Below are 20,645 nucleotides of genomic sequence, written 5' to 3'. Positions count from 1 at the left end.
TGCACCTCGATTTGCTAGTAAAATATTGAGACAAAGTTGCCTTGCAAATTTGATGAAAAGTTGACTAGACCATGGCAGGAATGTATACGGTCCTCCAAAAAATCCGTGAAATTAAAAGGGTTTTTCCGCCTCTGCAAATGAAACCCGAATCCAAAAGTACAACTGCGCACCTACAACCTACACACATAAAAGAGAGGGAAATGTATTGGGATTGGGGGTTTGCCTTTTGGTCAAACCCTATTTTTGGAATTAACCAAGTAATGAAAGAAAGTACTTGGAAGTAGATGTGAATGGAAGATTAAATTGTAAATTACCTCAAGGGAGGTTGTAGTAGCAATGTTTTTGAATAAGGGAAAATGGGTTTTGATGGGCCCCTGAAACCCATTACAACCAAAAGATCATATTTGTAGTAGAAATGTTGATAGAAATACTTGTGTGGAATTGAATGTTGAAAGGGATCTCCTCTTCAATGGTTGAATCCTTGACTTGAATGCAACACCTAGCCTTGAAGGGAGACTTGAGAATGCTCAATGCTGGAAAAGAATGCTTGAATTCTTTAATGCTTGATTGCTTATGCAACTTGAATCTCTCCCACTTATTGAACTTTTGCAAATGAGAGGATGAATGCCCCTTAAATACATGCTTGAAGGATTTGAATTTCATCATGGGCCGACATCGGGGAGATTTCATACACACTGCACAACCCACAATGCTTGCACTAGAAAGGTCCTGCCCCAAAATAGGGTAGGGACAGGGGCACCACACCCCTGTCTAACGGGGGACAGGGGTGCCACGCCCATGTCCTACCCCTATCTCTAGGGAAGAGTGCTGACAGAGTGATGCAGAGGCCAAGGAAGAAGCAGTTTTCACAAGCCGAGCCCTCTCCTATCTCCGATCAGGATAGAGGATTCGAGTTCACATGCATGAGGACCCTAATGCAGTCATAAATTGCCAGGGTCACAATTAACTCCCTATCCCCCCAATCCAAAACATGGTGGAAGGGGCTCCCTACCCCCTCCCCCCCCCCCCCCCGCCCCCCCAAATGACTATGGTAAGGGACACCATAGTAGTGGTTCCCTCTCCCCACAACTATGAGTAGAGAGCACCACGGTTGTGGTGCCCTCTCTCCACATGATGGGGTTTGGGCTCCACGCCCCCCACCATTTCATCATTTTATTTATTTTGTAAAATTAGAATTTTTTTTTTAAATATTCCCTTCCCTGGGATTTCAAATAGATGTAATTTTTTTTAATTATTTTTTTAAAACCAAATTCTAGAATGAAATTTCCAGCAACAACAAAAAGCAGTCCCTTGCTGAGAAATAGGCATGAAAATTGCCAACAAATTGAATGGTAATACATTCAAAATATTAACTTAACAACCCAAATCTAAGATTCAAGTACCAAAAATTTTAAAACATTTCACAGTCCAATTTTTCTTCCCAAACAAAAAATTGAGAAATTTCAAAACCCCATGAACCAATTTTGTCCAAAAAGGGAAGGAACCACTTCTTCCAATTTCACTAAGTTTGATAAAAAAAACCCATCTATAAGAGCATCCTCAACAAAAAAATAAATCAACCAGACAAAGGAAGAAAACAAACAATCACACAATCATAGGAAAAATTTAAAAAGAAGAACAAAGAAAAAGAAGCAAATAGCCGACCTGTAAAAGCTTTCCTAGAGGAAATTTGAGGAAGAGCCATCCCAATCCTCCCAAAATTGTCAGAGTTCACACCAAACCCCAATAACCAACAAAGAGGAAGATTTTATCCAACATGAGAAAGAATTCCTCTTTTTCAAAAATTTCCAAATTATAAAGAAATTCACCGAAAAATCTATTTCAGGGCACAAATTCACTTTTTATAAAATTTCAAAATCTAATTTTTTTAAAAACATTTACATTCCATATATAACAATTCTATTATTCTATTAGAAAAAACAAAAGCCATTAAATAATTTAATTACTAAAAAGTAGAAATTAACTTTCTTTTTTTCTTTTTTTTTTAAAAACAAATAAAGCCATAATATAATTTTCCACTAATAATTCAACAATCACTTTAACTAAACAATTAAGAATAATTGATTATCTAATTAACCACAAAAGTGCTCTTAATTTAATTTATTCTTAATTCAATTTAATAAACTCAACACACATTAATTATTAATGACCATATCGTATTAATAATTAATTACTCATTAACTCACACAAGAAGAGAATAATTAAATACACAAAATGCATAACACACAAAACTCAACTTTAACAAAATAAGAACATGAGCCACATACCAACGTCGAAAAAGTGGCTTACTTGGTGATCTGACAGAGTTGACAAAAGACTAACGACACTCACAATCGAACAAGGCTGGGGGTGATATTAGGGCCTTAGAACTATCTCCTTCACTTCCATCGAGTTAATTAGGTACGCTCAAACCTATGGAGCCAGGTGGAGTCGGTACCTTGTACCTGCAAATCCTGTATCACCAAACCACACATACATATATATACACAAACATAGTAAACACATCGATGAAGAAGAATCCTGACTTTCTATGTCTCACCGAAATCAATGACAGGAAATCATCTTCTCGCACCCCATACACTTTCCACACAAGCATGACGACATATACATAGAGAAACTCACATGTAAAGTAAATGTGTTAGTCCATCGTTAGTGACACATGAATAAAATTAACATTTCATATTTTATAAAATACAATGCATAAGAAGAGTTAACAACTGCTTATTTAAAGAAATAACGCCTAATCAATATCTACTCCTCAATGAGTGATTATGCATAATATCTCAAAATTATATCATGGTTTGCTTAAGTTTTTCAATAAACAATGAAATTTGCATATACACATTAAATGTTTATTTAATTTTGTTTTATGATGAAATGTCTTAGAATAATTATGTAGTTAATTTTAGATTATTTTTTGTGGAATATCTTAAAATAATTATATAGTATAATTGTTATATTTTTGTGTTAGTTTGACTATTTTCTCAATCTTATTAATCTTTGTTTACTCTTATTAATACATATTTCTTTATATTCAACTTAGCTGATTGAACTATTGCATGTTCTACTTATGAAATATTTTGATTTTTGCTTAAAATCACATACCTTTTAGAAAAAATAACAATTGAAATCTTGAGAGGTTCCATCTAAAGTGGTTTGAATTGAATGAGGTTGGATAATTTTCTTGGATAGAAGTCCCTTGGACTTAAAATCAAACCCTTGATAGAATCTCCTCTACACTATCAAAATGTTAACAAGAATAATTGCTACATTTTTAAGATATGAAATAAAATCATTCGAAAATGATATTTTGTAAGTATGTAGCCCTTAGTATTAATTTAATAAAAATTATAATATTTATTATGTTTTCTTAATATTATAGTTCTTAAATTTTTTAATCAATTTCCAGATGACCTCCAAGGAACTTGTATTCAAGCTAATAAGTACAAACAAATTTAACATAAATAAAAAATACATTCAATTAAGAATGAAATTGTTGAGTGAAATTGCCACTTATATTTAATAAATTTAAAATAAATAAAAATATACATTCAATCATGAATGGAATTTAATTAAAAAACATGCCACTTATTAATATATAATAAGTGATTTAAACTAAACAAAATTGGCATCATATGCAAATTGCAACATTACAAGTTGAATATCTATTTTTCTGCTCACCAACCATCCATCATAAATGTTGTGGGCTCTCCATAGCATAATCACCCAATCATCTCTCTCAAACAGAAACAAATACATCAATGAACCGATATATCATCATAGTCATGTATTCAAGGTATCCACGTGTCAGATATCAACAATAAAATAATAACAAAACTAAAAAATATTTAGTTTTTGGTACATGAAAATAAAAAATATTTATCTAAGCCATTTCATATTCTTTTCATATTTAAAAATAAAAAATAATGTTATTAAATAGTTAAAATAATCTTTAATAAGGTATTTGATGATGGGTATGATGGGTAATAATAAAGACAACATAGTAAGTACAAAGGTTAGAAGGAATAATGTAACAATGAAGCAGTAATGAATATAAACATAAATGATAGAGTAATAAACAATTATAAATTTGAAAATCTAAAAATAAATGAAAGTATAAGCTCTAAAGAAAATCTCCAAAATAGGTCATGAATTCACTGAAATGCAAAAAGAAAAAAGTAACTTTTTTAGACACTTAACCTAGGTAAATTAGACCTATATAAGTAAATGTCAATATAAGTAAAGGTCAGTAAACATAACCAAACTTAATATAAAAGTGTCACTCTCACATAATGAATAAATGCCTATATTATTATTTATCTAATAGAATTATACAATCACATCCCTAATATCTAAATATGATAACAATTTGAAATATATAAACATAAAGAAAACTGTTGAATGATAAAAATAATAACAATAAAACATTTCATTAAAATAACCTCAAAATTAAATACAAATAAAAATAGAGAGCATTCCTAGTATGAAATCTTAGAAATTCCCACCGAATTTCATTGGCATTTTGAATTAAGATAGAATGTTTAAACAAAGTCAAATCATGTATATTTAGGGGCGGTGATTACTATCTAATGTGCAAGAGTTTCAATTTCAATTTTGTCCATTCCTTTTATTTTATAAAGGAATAACGATATGCCACTATTCATTTAACTGAAAGTTGGAAACATTGATAATCGATAGGTATATTTTAATTAATGAGTCTTTATCTTCATTGAGTTGATCTTCCTGGTCCTTCTATTGTAAATATTTTAGTATTGTCCAAAATAATTATACTTGTGTCAATGAATATAAGAATTCAATTCTTCGTTGTACTAGAATCAAAGCTTCTAATCATCGAATAAAATAAGTGTTCAATAGTCTAAATGTGAATTCTATTGACTTTTGAAGTGTTTTAAATTTAGATGCTTTTATGAATGTTATTATTATATATTTGGATCTTTAGGATGAATCAGAATGTGAGTTAATGTTTTTTAATATCAAGATTAAAATATTATCTATATAAATGTGTCTTAAGTTGAATTTTAGTAGTTAGTAAAAAATATTGAGAGTTAGCAGCTTGAAATTTTAAAAGTTTTGTTAAGTTGTGTCTGAGTAATAGATTTTCAACATTTTATCAATTTTTTTCATTTGCATTTTTCTTGTTGGGCATTCCTCAACCACATTACATATTCCGTTATGAGAGTGGCATGTGTTGAATTTGATGTTTTGTTCATCTAAACAACAATGTTCACTTTCCATTGAGATAGATCTTTCACAAATCATAAAGACAATTCAACTTGTAGCTATACATCTATGAGCATAACACCATAAACTATATTTGAATATTTACGCCGAAGGCATTTCATATTTGAGATGGATAACCTGTTATGAACGATGGATGACTGAAAAATACTCCTTAATCATGCAAGACGATTGAAATCATCTTGCTCATCCATTTTTCGGTGTTGTTCACGAAATTGACAATTGAGATGGAACAATGGATGGCTGAAAATACTCCTTAATCATGCAAGATGATTGAAATCATCTTTCTCGTCCATTTTTCTGTAATGTTCATGAAATTGACAACCATGTACATGTTGTCCACTGTCACTTTATGAATTATGATGTTCGATAATTTCTTTCATTGAATTGATGTGACAAAGGAGGGTACAACTTTCTATGGGACGCGAAAATGGAAGCGGTTATTCTCCACATAAAATAGCATGCCATACTGAAAATAATGCATAAAAATATCATGTATCCATGCCCACTTGCTGCAACATGATGTGGGAGGAAACGAAGAAAATGGAGAAACTAACATAGCACCCCCTCTCCCTCAGATTCTTTGCCCAATCGCCAGTGCAAAAAGTAGGAGAAGTAAAAGAAATTTCTTTTGGAGAATGGGAGGCACTGTCTCGCCAGCATGCTGGCAAGACAGCGCCTCCCATTCACCCCAAAAAAATTCTTTTATATTTTTTTAATAATTTTTTTTTTTTTATATTATAAATCGAGAGACCAAAAAAGATGTTTATACAGATGAGTTTAGGGGAGGTAGGGCCTCAATAGTGAAACCAAAAAGAAATAGACGAGTGTCATATACAATGCACTAAAGGAAAGCTCCAAAATTTGGACCGTTTCTTGATTTATGCATGTCATCCTTGCATAGGGGCCATGCTAATCTTCTCTGTATCGTTCCAATTTTATCGGATGTCTCCGAAGAGACATAGATTTTATTTAGTTTTTTATAGTTTATTTAATAATTTTAAATTATACTTTTAGTAAAATTTAAAATTAATATTTTTTAATTGTAATTTATTTATATAATATTATTTATTTTTTCATATATTTTATTTATATAATTATTTTTTAATATATATTTTAAATTTTATATATTTTATTTATATTTTATCTAGTAAATTTTTATTATATTATTAGAAAATTTTAATATATTTTAATTATAATTTTTTTTAAATATATTTTTTAATTTTTAATGTACTTTATTTATATTTTATTTTATTTTTTTAAATATATTTTATTTAGGGTATATATATATTTTTAATATATTTTTAATGTATGGCGGATTTCACTCTCGGACCATCACCCTGTGACTTCCCTAATTAATCTCAGAGATTCTCCAGGTAACCAAGGGAGAAGAGGAGATAATTTCATCCTTAACACCCATCTCCTTAAGGATCTAGATGTGTTGGTCACCATAAAAATTATTATGCTTCTCAACAAAAGAAACAAGGAGATGAATTTCCATGTAGATGTGTGGAACCAAAATGTAATGAGTTGACAGACATTACTCCAAACTATTGGGTAGAAGAAAGCCAAAGACTATAGGTCGATTGGGAAATCTCTTATTGATGAACTGTACCAATGCGAATTAGATGTCTAGAATAGTCCAAGCATAGTAGAACTCTCAGACAAAGTGGGCCAGGCGAGGGACGCACTAAGGAAGCACTAGCAAGTCAAGATGAGAGGTGCAATGATCAGGGCCCGAAGTCAGTGCATGCAATTCAGTGACAAAGGCTCTAAATCTTTCTTCAACATGCTTAAGCAGAAGCAATTTAGAGAAAATATTGATAGGTTATGGATAAAGAATAAAGAGGTAGGAGATTTGGAAGACATTAAAGAGGCTTTTTGCAAGTATTACAGAGAACTCTTCTCCTCAGAAGACTCCCTTAATTCCCAGGAAGCCAGAGAAAGCTGTAGAGCTACTATTCCTAGTAAGATTTCAGGGGAGGATGCACAAATGTTGGGAGAAGCTATCTCTGTGGGTGAGGTAAAAACTATTATTAAGAACTTGAGTAATGACAAATCTCCAGGTCTGGATGGTCTTCCTATTGATTTTTATAAAGCTAATGAGGAGTGGATTTTCCAGGACCTCCATGAATTATATTCAAAGGATTTCGAGAGGGGTTCGTTAGGAGAGCTTATCAATAAAGGGACTATTAAGTTACTTCCTAAAGAAGGAGACTAGTGACATTAATGGTTCTCTCTCATAGCTTATTGAGCTCGATAGGTCTATCAGACAAGGACGTCCTCTAGCCCCTGCTCTTTTTTTCATTGCGTCTCATGCCCTATATTATATCTTAAGAGATTACACCATATCCCCTAAAGTAGGAGGTGTTAAACTTCAAGATGGGTCTGAATTGATTAATACCCAGTTTGTTGATGACACTGCACTTTTTATAGAACTCACCAAGCATAATATGGAAGCCCTAGAGTGCAAAATTAAGTTCCTAGGTGAAATATTAGGGGTCAAAATTTCCTAGGCTAAATCCACCCTGCTTGGGTGGAAAGAGGAGCCGCCAGTTTGGCTAGATCAGTTTGGCATCCAATGGGGAGGTCCTAATAAAATTGTAAGTACCTGGGAATACCCTTTGCCATCTCCCCTTCTCTCAAGGAGATGTGGTTGTGGGTTAGAGGCAAAATTGACAAGAAGCTCAATAAATGGAATAATAGGTATCTTTCACTTGCTGGAAGAGTCCAAGTATGTCAAAATATTCTATCCTCATATAGTATCTACTACTCCTCAGTGTGGATGTTCTCTAACTACCAAATCATGGAAATTTAAAAAGTTGTTAGAAACTTCCTATGGTCTGATGGGAAAGGAAAGAAAAATATACACTTTGTTAAGTGGGGGTGGTGCCAAGTAGAGAATAATCTGGGAGGGTTTGGGCTAAAAGACTTCAGAATACAAGGGGTAGCCCTTGCTAAAAAATGGATATTTCAGGCTTTTGATGGAGTTGAACCATGGAAAATACTGGTAAGAAACAACATCCCGAGAGTTGTGCCGAAGAAGGATAAATCATTGAAATCTCTTCATTTTTGTGACCTAGTGGTTGGAGGCTTTGCCATTTTAGTGCAAGGTGCGAGTGTCTTTAAGTCTATTTGGAAAGCTTAGGAAACTATTAGACCTTTCATCACAAATAATAGGTCCAACAACAATGACCACATCCATGGGGAAAGGTCTATCTGGTGGAACCTTCTCCACTCATCTAAACCTCTTGCACTAACGCAAGGCTGCTCTACCAAAGCATGGGCCATTAAAGGATTTCGATGCTTTAAGGACATTATAGAGAATGATAAGCTTCTTAGCTGGGAATCCCTTAGAGATAGATTTGAACTATAGAATTCCAAGAAGATAACCTATAACATGATGAAGCGTGCTTGTTCAAACCCACAGTTACCCAAGAAATGTAAGATATTTAGTGAAAGTTGTACTAAACTAATGTGGAACAATGTTATTTCTATGTCTAATCTCAAAGAAATTTCTGTTTACAATACCCCAAAATATAATGAATCTATTATAATGCATGCTAACAATCTGTGGTTTGCAGAATTCTCAGTGAAATAGTGGAAGAAGATATTTTCACGACTATGGACCAGTCCTAGCACACCAAAAAAAAATGCTTTAGATGGCTAATGATAATTAATAGACTTCTATTAAGAAAAGATTTAGACACATTTTCTTTGAATGTAGTATTGCTAGAGAAATTTGGTTGTTATTTGGTATATCTATTCCTAAGAAGATTCTTGTTCTAGATGTTCTCACTGGATATATTAAGGGTTTGAAAAAGGATACTAACTTATTCTGGTATATTCTTTCCACTGAAATCTTATGGTATATATGGAAAATTAGAAATGAAGCTATGTTCCATGGTATAGATAGGGCCCTTACTGAGTCATTTCGTGGACTCACCCTTCATCGAATTCTTCTGTAGGTATCCGTGACAATGAACATCGAGAAGCATAAGTTCCTCAAGTTCATTAAAGATGAAAATGCTAAGATGTACCTACATGAGATGGAGAACGGATACAAGTGGAGGCAGGCTGCAGGAAAAAAACAAGTCGTTGACCTAACAATGGAGAGCCTGGGAGTAGAAGTTGGAAAAATCAGAGACTCGATGAAGGATCACATCCAGATGCTTACCGAACTCCTTGATGGTAAGCAGGCTGTGTGGATGGAAGGCCTGCTGGGATAGACGACTTGGATGGAGGCCTTTCAAGATTTTGATCAGTCTTGATCCTCCCTTTGACACTTATTTACTCCTCTTATGTTCTAGTTTTGATGGTATTTTCTGCATTCATATGCACTTTTTGTGTAAAATTTGTGTTTAAGCCTATGTAACTTTTACATACATATGTAGCTCTATGGATTTGTGATCCTTATGTATACTCAGATGTAGGTAGTTAAACTCTAGTTATGACAGTTTTGTAACAACTTTACTCCTTATATGTAATAGAAAAAAAAAATATTTTTTTAATTTTTAATGTACTTAATTTTTATTTTATTTTATTTTTTAAATATATTCTATTTAGGGTATATATATATTTTTAATATATTTTAATTATATTATATTTATTTATTTGTAAATATCTAATTAGTTATGATCATATTTATTATATTTATTTACTTTTTTAATATCTAAATAGTAGCATAATGATTGAGATATAGGCCCTCTTCAAACAAGTGAAATCAAGAACATCTATAATTGTAGAATTTGTTATAACTACAGGTTATACAAACATAAAGTAAGACTAAATATTGAGAAGATTGATTAAAATTTATCAAAATATAATTTAGTCATAAAAGAAAAAAGTCAAAATCATGTCAATAATTTGAGTAAGCTTGCTTAATTATGGCATTGAGAATGATGTTCATTAATGACTACATTACAAATTTTCCTTAAAAAATGTATAAAAATTTAGAAAAGTTAAGCTATCTTTGCCTAGAAGTCATAAAAGAAAATATCAATCTTTGCTCCCTTGCAAAAATATAATACAAAAAAATGAATATAACATTTTAATAAAGTTATCCCAATAACAAATAAAATAGTATTAATGTTAATGTATATTCAAATACACATAGGCATTAAGCCTAGTTAGGTGTCAAGTTAGTTAAGAGACTAGGAGAGGTGTCGACTCATTCTTATAGAGGTGTTGACTCAATTCAACACCTCATCCTACATTTTTGGTAGGCAACCCGCCACAACTTCGAGTATGATGAGAGGGGTGAGATAGATGAAGGGGAATAGAAGAGGAGATGTGATGACTTAGAGAGGAGAGTGAGAGAGAAGAGGAGGAAGAGAGAACAAAGAGAAAGAGAGGGATAAGGAGAAAGGTATCCCGATATCTAGACATGGAGTGAGAGACCTAGATAAGTGAGGGAGAAAGAGAAGAAAAAGATAGAGAAATTCATGAAGATCAAGAGAGGGGTAAGGAGGTGAGGATATATGTAAAGAGGGGGGGGGGGATAATTAGGGAGGGGAGAGATATAGAAGTTAGATAGCTAGAGTTTGTGGAGAGAGAGGTGGGTAAGTAGATTGGAATGGATAAGTAGAGAGGTAAAGAGGGAGGGATGGAGAGACTTATAGAGGGGGAGATAGAGAGGTTGGGAGGGAAAGGTAGTGGTCAAGAGAATTAAGAGAGATAGGGGAGATAAATAGTAAGATGGGGAGAGTGAAGAAGAGAGAGAGAGGGAGGAATGGGAGAAAAAAACTTAGCTTTCACTAGTTGGAAGACTCCTCATGATCAAAATTTTCTTGGCTACAATCCCGAATTATATTATGTCAGTTCTCCCCATTTTGAAGGATGTTTTGGTTGAAATAGAAGCTAAACTCAAGAATTTTCCATAGAAAGGAAACAAAGATCGTAAATAAAATCTTCATCTCATATCCTAGGACAAAGTATGTTCACCCAAATCAGCAAGTGGATCAAGTATACACAATTTAGAAAGTAGAAATTTGGCCCTAGGATCAAAGCTAGTATGGAAAATCTTGTCCAACCATAAGTGAAAATGGGTTGCAATATTAAGATCTAAATATTTGGATTCCAATGAACCAAAAAGAATCTTCACAATCTTAAATCCTCCATGTCGTTCTCAAATGTGGAACATCATGATAAGTTGTAGGCGGATCTATTAGACAGTTCAAATAACTGGAAGACAACTGAGAGGGGGAGGGGGGGGGTAAATCAGTTGTCACAGATTACCACAGCCATTAGTAATTTAAAATTTAATACCGGAACCCAGAACATTAATATTGGAATAATAGATAAACCAATTAAGCATAAAAAATAATCACAGAATAAAATCCATCCACATAGCACCAAGATTTGTATGTGGAAAACCCGGTGAAGGGAAAAACCATGGTGGGAAGCCTACCCACAATTAGATAATACTATTTCTCATCACAAAAGGAGCCTCATTGAATTAATATAAATCTAAACTACAATCTGGAGAAGTGTTGAACTGCAAAAGATAGCATCTCCTATGCCTAAGTACAGTTCCGATTAAGATCAATACCGGAAGACAAAATCCTCTTATATAAACCCAATTCGATCTCCAATGATCAACCAAATCCTCTTCTTGAATGATATTACATTATTCGCACATTACATTCCTTGACCATGACCTCTATCATAACCATGATGATCTACAATGAGATCTTACATCTATATATACAAACCCTCGACCATAAACAATTAGGTCGGCCACCAAACAATAAAAAAATTACATAATTACAAACCATGTCGGTCTTAGACCAAAAAAATAATATCCAACACATAAGACATCCCGAAAATACATTGATAGGTCCAATCCACATGTTACATTAAAGTCGGTCCATATCCTAGATCAACCGAGACCTAATATAGGTCTGTATGCTACAGTAATGATCTCCATCCGCCAAGTCTCAAAAATGATCACCAACAACATCCTAAAACTCCACCAGAAGTGACACCAAAACCACTCATGCAATTCATCAAAGATGTACACCAAAATCTATGCCGGTGAAACCCTCGCTAGAACCAGAAACTAAGCTTCTAAGAAAACAGGATAGCATCCGATCACCAAACCAAAACCAACTGACCAAATATGAGCATGAGTATCATGAACAAGACAATTCCATCACCAAACTATAATAGAGCCTACCTAATCATGTTCGATCTAGATCAACCAGAAACCACTCATCCTACCAGGACTAGAAGGGTGCCAGTAAAGCATCCAAACAACTAATGTTGGCATCAATGACAAAACATCAATGCAACACATAATAAATTTCACCAAATGTCTAACAATATTTCCCTTTGGCATTGATGGCAACACTAGATGTGAAAAACATCTAAGTACCAAGAAATGCCAAACAAGTCTCCCCCAAATAGAAGACAACCAATAATCTCCCACATACAGCTCTGAATGTCAATATCTCTCCCTTTTAATTTTCTTATTCATGTCTCTCCCCCTTTGAATTTTTCTTTTTCTTTGTCTTTTTCACATCAATATCTCTCCCCATTTGACATCAATGCCAAAAATATGACATAAATATCAAACCAAAAACATAAACTATTGAATCACAAAGCTGACTACTCCCCCTGAGTAGTAGCATCCCACATCAGTGCCAGAATGAATAGTATCTCTGATAGTGCATGTCAGACTAATTCCAAACCACATCAATCAAGTCTCTACTAGAGGGGAAGAAACTCCCAACCTATCTCTTGGGTACTCAAATGATTCCTTGGGCAAAGGTTTAGTTAAAATATCTACAATTTTCTCTTTAGTGTTCACATAGACCAGTCTAACTTCATTTGCTTCCACCTTTTCCTTCAAAAAGTTATACTTTATAGATATGTGCTTTGTTTTAGAATGAAATACTAGATTCTTTGATATATCAATAGAAATAGAGTTATCACAATGAATAACTACTGGTGCATCACAATCCACCCTTATATCCTTCAACATTTACTTCATCCATAAAACTTGTGTACAGTTAGTAGCAATAACAACATACTCAACTTCAGCAGTAGATAAAGAAGTACATGATTGTTTCTTGCTGATCCATGAAACCAACTTCTTTCCAAGAAAGAAATCTCCACCGGAAGTGGTTTTCCAATCATCAACATCTCCAACCCAATCAACATCAATACATGCACATAAAGTAAAGTTATCATCCTTAGGGTACCACAAACCATATTCTGATGTACCTTGTAAGTATCTAAAAATCCTTTTCACCACCATCTCATTATTTTCTCTAGGATCACTTTGAAATATTGAAATGATACAAACAACATTCATAATGTCAGGCCTAGTCTGAGTCAAATAAAGAAGACCTCCAATCATATATTTGTATCTTGCAGGATTTACGGGTGTAGAAACATCTTTTCTTGTTAATTTTTCTCTTGTAACCATAGGAGTACTTACCAGTTTAGAATCTCCCATACCAAATTTCTTCAACAATTCCTTAGCATATTTAGTTTGACAGATGAAAATACCTTTGTCAGTCTAAGTAATCTGCAAACCTAAGAAAAAGTTCATTTCACCAATCATAGACATCTCAAATTCTTTCTCCATATTCTTAGAAAATTCTATGCATAACTTATCTTCACCTCCAAAAATAATATCATAAACAAATACTTCAATAATCAATATATCATCATCAGTGATCTTATAATATAAATTACGATCAACACTACCCTTAGTAAAACCAAGCTTCAAAAGATATTTATCCAATATTGCATACCAAGCTCTAGGTGCTTGTTTCAATCCATATAAAGCTTTCCTTAACCTACAATTCACATTTGTATCATGTGATAGTGAAAAACCATCGGGCTGCTCAATATAAACTTCCTCATCAAGATCCCCATTCAAAAATGCACATTTAACATCCATCTGATAAACCTTGTAGTTTTTATAAGAAACATGGGCAAGAAATAATCTTACAGCTTCAATCTTGGCTACAAGTGCAAAAGTCTCTCCATAATCAATTCCTTCGTTTGAAGAATATCCTTTACAAATCAATCTAGCCTTATTCCTTATAAATTGACCATCCTCATTCAATTTATTCCTAAAAATCCATTTGGTTCCAATAAAAATTTTCTTTTTAGGCCGGGGAACCAAGGTCCATGTGTTATTTTTCTCAATCTGATCTAATTCTTCTTCCATAGCTTTCAACTAATATTCATCTTTACATGTCTCAATTACTGATACTGGTTCAACTTTTGAATTAAACATACCTCATTAATTGCCAGTCTTCTTTTCATCACTCCATTGCTATTATCCCCAATGATCTGATCTTCTGAATGATTCAATCTCACATACCTAGGAGTCTTCTAACTTTCTATTCCTCTTCCCTATTCTTCAATTACTATATAATTCTCTGATACTGCTGGAGTAACTGGTTCAACACTCTATTCTGATAAAGGTGCTACCGGTTTAGATATAATCATTTCCATTGCCGGTTCCTTCTTATAAACTCTTATTTGACTTATGTTCAACTCATCTACTTTGACATTAGCACCCTCCGTAATTCTCTGCAATCTCTTATTATAACATCTATATGCTTTTCTTTAATTACAATAACCAATAAATATGCCTTCATCATATCTATGATCAAATTTCCCAATGATATGATCTCTCCTGATATAACATTTACTACCAAAAATTCTGAAATACTTAACTTAGGTGTATTTCCAAACCATAATTCATAAGGTATCTTATCGGTTTCTCCTTTGATATGTACTCTATTTAATGTATAAACCACCATGCTCATTGCTTCTCTCCAGTAGATATGAGGTAGACTAGCTTCCATCATCATTGTTCTAGCAACATCCAAAATAGTTTTGTTCTTCCTTTCCACAACTCCATTTTGTTGAGGCGTATAGGGAGCAGAAATTGTCTTTTTATACCATGCTTCTCACAAAAGTTATTAAACTCACTGGATGTGAATTCTCCACCATGATCTGACCTCAAACATTTAATCTTGAATCCTGTCTCAGTTTCCACTTTAGCCTTAAAGATTTTAAACTTTTCAAATACTTCAGATTTTTCTTTTAGAAAAGTAACCCACATCATTCTAGAATAATCATCAATGATTAGCATGAAATATCTATCACCTTGAAAACTTTTAACTCTAGCAGGGCCACACAAATCAGTATGAATAATATCAAGAACATCATTTGGTTTATCTTGTATACTTCTAAAAGAGGTTCTGACCTGTTTACCTACTTGACATTCTTTACATACCGGATTATAGGGCTTCAAAATATTAGGTATATCCCTAACTGCCTTAGTTGAACTGATCTTCACAATGCAATCAAAATTCACATGACACAACCTTTTATGCCATATCCAACTCTCATCAATCTGTGTAATCAAACATGTCTTCTCACCAAAATTCAAATGAAATATATTACCTTTTGTCTATGTACCGGTTGCAATCTCCAAACTAGATCTGTTAATGGTTTTGGATTTTCCATTCTTGAACTGTAACTGAAATCCCTTATCTACCATTTGTCTTAAACTCAAAAGATTATGACTTAAACCTTCAACATAATAAACATTGTCAGTATTGTTCTTACCATCCAATGATATAGTTCCTTGCCCTTTGATCATACATGCTTTGTCATCTCCAAATCTAACTAGGTCACCATCAAATTCTTGCAAAGACAAAAACTTCCCTTTATCTCTAGTTATATGATGTGAACTGTAATGCCCCGCCAGGAAACCCCGAAGGGATAAGCCAAAAAGGGAAGAAAGGAGTGCAAAGATTTTTATTTTTTATTTTTTTTGTTACAACACATAAGATGCAACAAGATATCAAAGATTCAGATTACATAGCGGAAGACAACAACTAACACCTAAAGAGTTTCCCAACGAGATTACTTAAATTTCACAATTCACTAACTCGCACAATTAATCCAATAAGCTAATTATCTTAACAACGAGATAATTCATATTCAGGATAATTTCTTTCAAAGATGGAAATATAAATCACAAGCGAAGATTCATCATTAAGATCCATTCATAATCTTCATTCAAGCCTTTCATTTAAAATTACAAGTCATACATCGAATATTATAATACACTAGGATTTCATCATAACATAAGAGATCTTTCCAAGCATATTTAAATTCCCTAATCAACAATTGAGTATAATTCATTACTCTAAGTTACATCCTTACATATTCCATCTTATTTCATTTTAAAAGACAATTGCATACTAGCATCTACGATAAAACTCATCTAATCTACTTACGCATTTGATCAACATGGCATTCAAGAAAGAACTGAATATAAGCATTTAAAGTTAATTCCAATTATCCACTTAACCATTCTAACATAAGTTAATCATACATGATAAAGCTGAGTAAAGGAAACATAAGCGAATACACCACCTAACACCATAATGATCTCGGAGTTCACCCCTAAAGGGCTACATCTCCGGGTCTGCTCAACTGCAAGACCCCTCTGATAATTAATAAAGTTAAGAATACAAGAGGTTACACTAAACAATCCAGCCATCAAGGCGAAATATAACAATATACAAACGACCGCATTGGTCAATTAATACATAAACGATCCCTGAAAAGAACAGGATCCAGCTGAACATAATCAAAGCTAAAACAAGAGATCCATGAGAGCATCCATAAAACTGAGCCATCACCACCCAAGGTTGAACATGAAACCGACACTCACAAGGTAGAGACAAAAGGACGACCCACAAAGGTACTCAAAAGGACAAAATGACAACACACTAGCGAACGTAGGGACAAGTGTCATCACACAACCTGGTATGGATACCATGGCAAGTCTTCATAGGTCCCGGCCCCATACACTGAGTCACCCTGGCAACCTAATCCGAGCTTCCGACCCATCCAAGCCTCATGTGGACCCACACATCCTCTCGTGAAGACAAGGAAGATGGTTTGCCATTTCAGGCCTTCTCACAGCATGTCGAATCTATGATAGCACTCGTCTCATGTGTGAGGCACATTTATCTTATTTAGAAATTACATTCTAATCTACTTAGGTTATCACTTATTAGACTCACTTTCGACGGGTTTCCCAGCAGCCACTTTGGGCGCGGCCCCCAATCGAAAGCCACTTTCCCATACGACACTAGACTAAACTCAGACGAACTCAAACAACCAAGGAATACACATGGTCAGACGAACGGAGTTCAAGAAGAGAGAAACAATCACCCAGTCAAACACGACTCAAGGGTAATCACTTACTGACAGTACTCTAACTAGAGACCCGACCAACAACGGTCAACCACAATCATCATTCGACTCACACACACAAGGAGGATATGATCAAAATGACACTACCACAATACAATAGTCCACTCGGAATCGAGGACTGAAACAGGTACCCCAAATCAATACACACGACAGGGTCCTACTAAACAAAGCAAAACATGCCATTTCATAATTAAAGGCGAATACAGAAATTAAACTCGCAAGGCAATAATCAGAAAGGACATTATCTTCTCAATATGATTTAAACATTAAAATCGATCAAGTTTTCTACATGATCTAAAATAGATTACAGTTATCTACCTTGACAAGGGGTAAGTTATTCTTGGTTTTCTAACTCCTAAGGTTCAAAGCATCGAACAGGCAAATTAAGCCATAATGAGTTCTTTTTAACCAATTTATATTAATAAAATCTCAAACAACCATTAATCAACTAAAATAAGATATTTAATCTCCAATCCAAAACGTCATTAACATACTGGTCTACAATCAATCTCTACAGATTCATAATTTCAATTCCAGTTACATAATACGGATTACGAAAATAAAAATGTAGAAAGAGAATCTAAATGGAGATAATCATTTCCAAGCATATCGTTTCAATTTCTAACGATAAATATTTCACTTACTTTTCAATTGCGAAAATTCACAGTTGTAGAACTTAATTAGAAGGGGCGCACAAATCATGAAATGAAATTGAATGATTAATTCACCTATAAACCCCATTATATAATTAATCAGTATGAAGTTATCATTTATCCTGAAGATGCAACCTTAATCGTAATTACAATTCTGATTATAACTTAACATTAAAACCACTTACCTTCAATAATATTAAATATTAAATACAATTTTTTTTTTGATACAAAAAAAAAAATACATAAAAAGAAATAACATCTAAAAACTAATTTCCAAAGGAAAATGCATTAAGAAATGGCTAGGGCGGGCCGTGCCCTAACCCTAGCCGCAGGGTAAACCTTGCGCAGGCGGCACCATGGTGGTGCCCGTAGGTGCCGCGGTGCCCTGCGGCCACTGCCGTGAGCCGCAGGCGCTGCGGACTATACACAGTCTGCGAGCATAAAGGAGGGAACGAGGAGGCGTAAGGGGGAGCGTGCGGGGAAAGGGGGAGGAGGACCGGGTGGAGCTCCGCTCCCCGCCCTCCAACCCCAACAATCAGTTCATTTTAATAACAAAAACTCGCCCAGGTTCGGTTTTTTTTAAGCGCTTAACACAGCGCTAAAGAATGAAATAAACACAGTTCGAAAATAATGAAAACCAATACGCCCACCGAATATGATAATCAAAGATTAAAAAAAAAAACGCACAGGCTCAAAAGAATAAGTTCGTTTTAAACGGACTGTGTTTTGATGGCCATTCCTTTGGTGATTCCATTCTTCCCTAAATACGAAGGGGTTTCAAATGCCCAACAACAACGAGGGATAACACACCTCAAACAAATTTATTTTTTTATTAATCAAAGAGAAAACCAGACATGGCAAGATAATCCATTTTTAACATGATGATACAGCCATGCATTTTCTTGAAGAACACAGCTAAAACATGGATTTAAACCCACAATCCAAATTAAAACTGAAAGCAATCAAAGATTGGATTTGGCAACAAGAAAAGAAAATCAAAATCCTACCTTAATACGCAATCCTGGAATGGCTGAAGGAGAGCCCAATCCTGCCCAGGTCCAGAATCATTCCTTCCCCAAAACCTCCAATTTCATTCCAAATTTTCTTTCCAACTAAAAATTCCCCAAAATGACCATCCTCTCCAATTTTCCCCAAATTTGGGTTATATGGAAGAGTTGACCAAAATAATTCTATTTTTGGAATTAAAAATTTTATTTACAAATAATGCTCAAAATTTAATTCTTTCTAACTAGCAACAAATTAACTTGCTTTTCAAATCAAAAATCGATTTCCTCATTTAACTGAATTTTAATCTTTCAAATTTCAAAATCCAACAAAAAGCAATTACGTCTATTGCGATTAAATACCAAACTATCTTTTTCAACAGCATAAATAAAATGCATTTAATATTCCATATCAATCATTTAAATCGAATTTACTCCCAATTCAAAACAAGCAATTCATTAACAACAAAAATCGCATAACGAATTCCTGATTAATTTAATCCATTAATCTCTAATGCACAAATACATATTTAAATAAAATGATTGCTAAGGACTAATTAATCAATTTAACCAAACACACCAGGCATGCAAACTGAGGAGGTCAACCAAACAGACGACTTGCAACCCAAACAAAAAGGGATTACCGATGACGACTGGCGATGCTCACTTGAGCATGACTAAGGCCGACTAGGGTCTTACGACCACCTAATCCAACTCTAAGGATTAAAAAGGTACACTCAAACCTGCAACCCAGGTGAAGACGAACTTCGCACTCATGCGGCGTTGTACCTGAAATTTCCTGCAACCAAAGAACATACATGCATACATATATAATAACTTAATGAAAGCGTTAGCTCAATATTGATACCACAAAATAGGTACACTAACAACTTGCATACAACTAGTGAGAAAATCACATCAACAGCGATGCGTAAAATCAATCATCTGACTATCACATAATATTACGATAAACTGATCAAGATTAAGCCAAGGTTAGAGATTGATTAGGGCAGGGGTACTACATGAACAACCGCTATCAATTACCCATTCATCTTTGTCTTCAATTTTAGCAGCAAGTGCCTTCTCTTTAGGTACATTATCTTCCAGTGCCGAATCATCTTCCTTGATAGCTAGGAACACCCATTCCTTCCCATTGTCGGAACCACTAGTAGAGTCTTCTGTCAGTTCATCATCAAAATGAGTAATGCCTTCCTCATCCGCTATGTAGCATGATTTCTCTTTGTTTTTCTTGTACTTATACTTGTTTTGATATCCAGGGTTAGGCTTAAATTATCTTCTAAATCTTTCTTCAGATCTTGAATTCCTTTCAGAACATCTAGATGCAAAATGACCAATTTTATTACATGCAAAACATTTAAAAGGTGCTTTTCCTTCATACTTACTTCCTACTGGTCCTTTAGGTACTCTTCTAGCAAATTTTTCT

General features: G+C 33.9%; 1 non-coding gene across 1 annotated transcript; it reads right to left on the bottom strand.

Annotated features, from left to right (window-relative positions):
• Positions 1-6,138: 6,138 nt before the first annotated feature.
• Positions 6,139-6,241, bottom strand: LOC131060873 (U6 spliceosomal RNA). The gene has a single exon (XR_009110454.1). It is a non-coding gene; the product is annotated as a U6 spliceosomal RNA (small nuclear RNA).
• Between the last annotated feature and the right edge of the window lie 14,404 nt (positions 6,242-20,645).

The sequence above is a fragment of the Cryptomeria japonica genome, chromosome 10, assembly GCF_030272615.1.
Source record: "Cryptomeria japonica chromosome 10, Sugi_1.0, whole genome shotgun sequence".
NCBI classification, from domain to species: domain Eukaryota; kingdom Viridiplantae; phylum Streptophyta; class Pinopsida; order Cupressales; family Cupressaceae; genus Cryptomeria; species Cryptomeria japonica.
This window is presented reverse-complemented; position numbering and strand designations above follow the sequence as displayed.